Raw genomic sequence first — 6,735 nt, forward strand, 5'->3', positions numbered from 1 at the left:
AGGGGGAAAGGTAGTGTGTGGTTATAGGGGGAAAGGAAGTGTGTGGTTATAGGGGGAAAGGTAGTGTGTGGTTATAGGGGGGAAAGGTAGTGTGTGGTTATAGGGGGAATGGTAGTGTGTGGTTATAGGGGGAAAGGTAGTGTGTGGTTATAGGGGGGAAAGGTAGTGTGTGGTTATAGGGGGGGAAGGTAGTGTGTGGTTAGAGGGGGGAAAGGTAGTGTGTGGTTATAGGGGGGGAAGGTAGTGTGTGGTTAGAGGGGGGGAAGGTAGTGTGTGGTTATAGGGGGGAAAGGTAGTGTGTAGGTATAGGGGGAAAGGTAGTGTGTGGTTATAGGGGGGAAGGTAGTGTGTGGTTATAGGGGGGAAAGGTAGTGTGTGGTTATAGGGGGGGAAAGGTAGTGTGTGGTTATAGGGGGGGAAAGGTAGTGTGTGGTTATAGGGGGGGAAAGTTAGTGCTTGGTTATAGGGGGAAAGGTAGTGTGTGGTTATGGGGGGGAAAGGTAGTGTGTGGTTATAGGGGGGAAGCTAGTGTGTGGTTATAGGGGGGAAAGGTAGTGTGTGGTTATAGGGGGAAAGGTAGTGTGTGGTTATAGGGGGGAAAGGTAGTGTGTGGTTATAGGGGGGAAAGGTAGTGTGTGGTTATAGGGGGGGAAAGGTAGTGTGTGGTTATAGGGGGAAAGGTAGTGTGTGGTTATAGGGGGAAAGGTAGTGTGTGGTTATAGGGGGAAAGGTAGTGTGTGGTTATAGGGGGGGAAATTTAGTGCTTGGTTATAGGGCGAAAGGTGGTGTGTGGTTATAGGGGGGAAAGGTAGTGTGTGGTTATAGGGGGGAAAGGTAGTGTGTGGTTATAGGGGGAAAGGTAGTGTGTGGTTATAGGGGGAAAGGTAGTGTGTGGTTATAGGGGGAAAGGTAGTGTGTGGTTATAGGGGGAAAGGTAGTGTGTGGTTATAGGGGGGAAAGGTAGTGTGTGGTTATAGGGGGGAAAGGTAGTGTGTGGTTATAGGGGGGAAAGGTAGTGTGTGGTTATAGGGGGGAAAGGTAGTGTGTGGTTATAGGGGGGAAAGGTAGTGTGTGGTTATAGGGGGGAAAGGTAGTGCTGTGGTTATAGGGGGGAAAGGTAGTGTGTGGTTGTAGGGGGAAAGGTAGTGTGTGGTTATAGGGGGAAAGGTAGTGTGTGGTTATAGGGGGAAAGGTAGTGTGTGGTTATAGGGGGGAAAGGTAGTGTGTGGTTATAGGGGGAAAGGTAGTGTGTGGTTATAGGGGGAAAGGTAGTGTGTGGTTATAGGGGGGAAAGGTAGTGTGTGGTTATAGGGGGGGAAGGTAGTGTGTGGTTAGAGGGGGGGAAAGGTAGTGTGTGGTTATAGGGGGGAAAGGTAGTGTGTAGGTATAGGGGGAAAGGTAGTGTGTGGTTATAGGGGGGAAGGTAGTGTGTGGTTATAGGGGGGAAAGGTTGGTTATAGGGGGAAAGGTAGTGTGTGGTTATAGGAGGGAAAGGTAGTGTGTGGTTATAGGGGGAAAGGTAGTGTGTGGTTATAGGGGGAAAGGTAGTGTGTGGTTATAGGGGGAAAGGTAGTGTGTGGTTATAGAGGGAAAGGTAGTGTGTGGTTATAGGGGGAAAGGTAGTGTGTGGTTATAGGGGGGAAAGGTAGTGTGTGGTTATAGGGGGGAAAGGTAGTGTGTGGTTATAGGGGGGAAAGGTAGTGTGTGGTTATAGGGGGGAAAGGTAGTGTGTGGTTATAGGAGGGAAAGGTAGTGTGTGGTTATAGGGGGAAAGGTAGTGTGTGGTTATAGGGGGGAAAGGTAGTGTGTGGTTATAGGGGGAAAGGTAGTGTGTGGTTATAGGGGGAAAGGTAGTGTGTGGTTATAGGGGGAAAGGTAGTGTGTAGTTATGGGGGGAAAGGTAGTGTGTGGTTATAGGGGGGAAAGGTAGTGTGTGGTTATAGGAGGGGAAAGGTAGTGTGTGGTTATAGGGGGGAAAGGTAGTGTGTGGTTATAGGGGGGAAAGGTAGTGTGTGGTTATAGGGGGGAAAGGTAGTGTGTGGTTATAGGGCGGAAGGTAGTGCTTGGTTATAGGGGGGAAAGGTAGTGTGTAGTTGTAGGTGGAAAGGTAGTGTGTGGTTATAGAGTGCTTGGTTATAGGGGGGAAAGGTAGTGTGTAGTTGTAGGTGGAAAGGTAGTGTGTGGTTATAGGGGTAAAGGTAGTGTGTGGTTATAGGGGGAAAGGTAGTGTGTGGTTATAGGGGGGAAAGGTAGTGTGTGGTTATAGGGGGGAAGGTAGTGCTTGGTTATAGGGGGGAAAGGTAGTGTGTGGTTATAGGGGGGAAAGGTAGTGTGTGGTTATAGGGGGAAGGTAGTGCTTGGTTATAGTGGGGAAAGGTAGTGTGTGGTTGTAGGTGGAAAGGTAGTGTGTGGTTATAGGGGGGAAGGTAGTGCTTGGTTATAGGGGGGAAAGGTAGTGTGTGGTTATAGGGGGAAAGGTAGTGTGTGGTTATAGGGGGAAAGGTAGTGTGTGGTTATAGGGGGGGAAGGTAGTGTGTGGTTATAGGGGGGAAAGGTAGTGTGTGGTTATAGGGGGAAAGGTAGTGTGTGGTTGTAGGGGGGAAAGGTAGTGTGTGGTTATAGGGGGGGAAAGGTAGTGTGTGGTTGTAGGGGGGAAAGGTAGTGTGTGGTTATAGGGGGGGAAAGGTAGTGTGTGGTTATAGGGGGGAAAGGTAGTGTGTGGTTATAGGGGGAAAGGTAGTGTGTGGTTATAGGGGGGAAAGGTAGTGTGTGGTTATAGGGGGAAAGGTAGTGTGTGGTTATAGGGGGGAAAGGTAGTGTGTGGTTATAGGGGGGGAAAGGTAGTGTGTGGTTATAGGGGGGAAAGGTAGTGTGTGGTTAGAGGGGGGAAAGGTAGTGTGTGGTTATAGGGGGGAAAGGTAGTGTGTGGTTATAGGGGGAAAGGTAGTGTGTGGTTAGAGGGGGAAAGGTAGTGTGTGGTTATAGGGGGGAAGGTAGTGTGTGGTTATAGGGGGGAAAGGTAGTGTTTGGTTATAGGGGGGGAAGGTAGTGTGTGGTTATAGGGGGAAAGGTAGTGTGTGGTTAGAGGGGGAAAGGTAGTGTGTGGTTATAGGGGGGAAAGGTAGTGTGTGGTTATAGGGGGAAAGGTAGTGTGTGGTTATAGGGGGGAAAGGTAGTGTGTGGTTATAGGGGGGGAAAGGTAGTGTGTAGTTATGGGGGGAAAGGTAGTGTGTGGTTATAGGGGGAAAGGTAGTGTGTGGTTATAGGGGGGGAAGGTAGTGTGTGGTTATAGGGGGAAAGGTAGTGTGTGGTTAGAGGGGGAAAGGTAGTGTGTGGTTATAGGGGGAAAGGTAGTGTGTGGTTATAGGGGGGGAAGGTAGTGTGTGGTTATAGGGGGAAAGGTAGTGTGTGTGGTTAGAGGGGGAAAGGTAGTGTGTGGTTGTAGGGGGAAAGGTAGTGTGTGGTTGTAGGTGGAAAGGTAGTGTGTGGTTATAGGGGGGAAAGGTAGTGTGTGGTTATAGGGGGGGAAAGGTAGTGTGTAGTTATGGGGGGAAAGGTAGTGTGTGGTTATAGGGGGAAAGGTAGTGTGTGGTTATAGGGGGAAAGGTAGTGTGTGGTTATAGGGGGGGAAAGGTAGTGTGTGGTTATAGGGGGGAAGTGGTGTGTCTGGTTATAATGGGAATGGTAGTGTGTGGTTATAGGGGGGAAAGGTAGTGTGGTTATGGGGGGAAAGGTAGTGTGTGGTTATAGGGGGTAAAGGTAGTGTGTGGTTATAGGGGGGAAAGGTAGTGTGTGGTTATAGGGGGAAGGTAGTGCTTGGTTATAGGGGGGAAAGGTAGTGTGTGGTTGTAGGTGGAAAGGTAGTGTGTGGTTATAGGGGGGAAGGTAGTGCTTGGTTATAGAGGGGAAAGGTAGTGTGTGGTTATAGGGGGGAAAGGTAGTGTGTGGTTATAGGGGGAAGGTAGTGCTTGGTTATAGGGGGGAAAGGTAGTGTGTGGTTGTAGGTGGAAAGGTAGTGTGTGGTTATAGGGGGGAAGGTAGTGCTTGGTTATAGGGGGGAAAGGTAGTGTGTGGTTATAGGGGGAAAGGTAGTGTGTGGTTATAGGGGGAAAGGTAGTGTGTGGTTATAAGGGGGGAAGGTAGTGTGTGGTTATAGGGGGGAAAGGTAGTGTGTGGTTATAGGGGGAAAGGTAGTGTGTGGTTGTAGGGGGAAAGGTAGTGTGTGGTTATAGGGGGGGAAGGTAGTGTGTGGTTATAGGGGGGAAAGGTAGTGTGTGGTTGTAGGGGGAAAGGTAGTGTGTGGTTATAGGGGGGAAAGGTAGTGTGTGGTTATAGGGGGAAAGGTAGTGTGTGGTTATAGGGAGGGAAGGTAGTGTGTGGTTATAGGGGGAAAGGTAGTGTGTGGTTAGAGGGGGAAAGGTAGTGTGTGGTTGTAGGGGGAAAGGTAGTGTGTGGTTGTAGGTGGAAAGGTAGTGTGTGGTTATAGGGGGGAAAGGTAGTGTGTGGTTATAGGGGGGGAAAGGTAGTGTGTAGTTATGGGGGGAAAGGTAGTGTGTAGTTATGGGGGGAAAGGTAGTGTGTGGTTATAGGGGGAAAGGTAGTGTGTGGTTATAGGGGGAAAGGTAGTGTGTGGTTATAGGGGGGGGAAAGGTAGTGTGTGGTTATAGGGGGGAAGTGGTGTGTCTGGTTATAATGGGAATGGTAGTGTGTGGTTATAGGGGGGAAAGGTAGTGTGGTTATGGGGGGAAAGGTAGTGTGTGGTTATAGGGGGTAAAGGTAGTGTGTGGTTATAGGGGGGAAAGGTAGTGTGTGGTTATAGGGGGAAGGTAGTGCTTGGTTATAGGGGGGAAAGGTAGTGTGTGGTTGTAGGTGGAAAGGTAGTGTGTGGTTATAGGGGGGAAGGTAGTGCTTGGTTATAGGGGGGAAAGGTAGTGTGTGGTTATAGGGGGAAAGGTAGTGTGTGGTTATAGGGGGAAAGGTAGTGTGTGGTTATAGGGGGGGAAGGTAGTGTGTGGTTATAGGGGGGAAAGGTAGTGTGTGGCTATATGGGGGAAAGGTAGTGTGTGGTTATAGGACGGAAGGTAGTGCTTGGTTATAGGGGGGAAAGGTAGTGTGTAGTTGTAGGTGGAAAGGTAGTGTGTGGTTATAGGGGTAAAGGTAGTGTGTGGTTATAGGGGGAAAGGTAGTGTGTGGTTATAGGGGGGAAAGGTAGTGTGTGGTTATAGGGGGGAAGGTAGTGCTTGGTTATAGGGGGGAAAGGTAGTGTGTGGTTATAGGGGGGAAAGGTAGTGTGTGGTTATAGGGGGAAGGTAGTGCTTGGTTATAGGGGGGAAAGGTAGTGTGTGGTTGTAGGTGGAAAGGTAGTGTGTGGTTATAGGGGGGAAGGTAGTGCTTGGTTATAGGGAAGAAAGGTAGTGTGTGGTTATAGGTGGAAAGGTAGTGTGTGGTTATAGGGGGAAAGGTAGTGTGTGGTTATAGGGGGGGAATGTAGTGTGTGGTTATGGGGGGAAAGGTAGTGTGTGGTTGTAGGGGGAAAGGTAGTGTGTGGTTATACGGGGGGAAGGTAGTGTGTGGTTATAGGGGGGAAAGGTAGTGTGTGGTTGTAGGGGGAAAGGTAGTGTGTGGTTATAGGGGGGAAAGGTAGTGTGTGGTTATAGGGGGAAAGGTAGTGTGTGGTTATAGGGGGGGAAGGTAGTGTGTGGTTATAGGGGGAAAGGTAGTGTGTGGTTAGAGGGGGAAAGGTAGTGTGTGGTTGTAGGGGGAAAGGTAGTGTGTGGTTGTAGGTGGAAAGGTTGTGTGTGGTTATAGGGGGGAAAGGTAGTGTGTAGTTATGGGGGGAAAGGTAGTGTGTGGTTATAGGGGGAAAGGTAGTGTGTGGTTATAGGGGGAAAGGTAGTGTGTGGTTATAGGGGGGGAAAGGTAGTGTGTGGTTATAGGGGGGAAGTGGTGTGTCTGGTTATAATGGGAATGGTAGTGTGTGGTTATAGGGGGGAAAGGTAGTGTGGTTATGGGGGGAAAGGTAGTGTGTGGTTATAGGGGGTAAAGGTAGTGTGTGGTTATAGGGGGGAAAGGTAGTGTTTGGTTATAGGGGGAAGGTAGTGCTTGGTTATAGGGGGGAAGGTAGTGTGTGGTTTAGGGGAAAGGTAGTGTGTGGTTGTAGGGGGAAAGGTAGTGTGTGGTTATAGGGGGGAAAGGTAGTGTGTGGTTATAGGGGGGAAAGGTAGTGTGTGGTTATAGGGGGGAAAGGTAGTGTGTGGTTATAGGGGGAAGGTAGTGCTGTGGTTATAGGGGGGAAAGGTAGTGTGTGGTTGTAGGTGGAAAGGTAGTGTGTGGTTATAGGGGGGAAGGTAGTGCTTGGTTATAGGGGGGAAAGGTAGTGTGTGGTTATAGGGGGAAAGGTAGTGTGTGGTTATAGGGGGAAAGGTAGTGTGTGGTTATAAGGGGGGAATGTAGTGTGTGGTTATAGGGGGGAAAGGTAGTGTGTGGTTATAGGGGGAAAGGTAGTGTGTGGTTGTAGGGGGAAAGGTAGTGTGTGGTTATAGGGGGGGAAGGTAGTGTGTGGTTATAGGGGGGAAAGGTAGTGTGTGGTTGTAGGGGGAAAGGTAGTGTGTGGTTATAGGGGGGAAAGGTAGTGTGTGGTTATAGGGGGAAAGGTAGTGTGTGGTTATAGGGAGGGAAGGTAGTGTGTGGTTATAGGGGGAAAGGTAGTGTGTGGTTATAGGGGGAAAGGTAGTG

This window comes from Salmo salar, chromosome 20 (assembly GCF_965601325.2).
Source record: "Salmo salar chromosome 20, fSalSal1, whole genome shotgun sequence".
NCBI classification, from domain to species: Eukaryota; Metazoa; Chordata; class Actinopteri; order Salmoniformes; family Salmonidae; genus Salmo; species Salmo salar.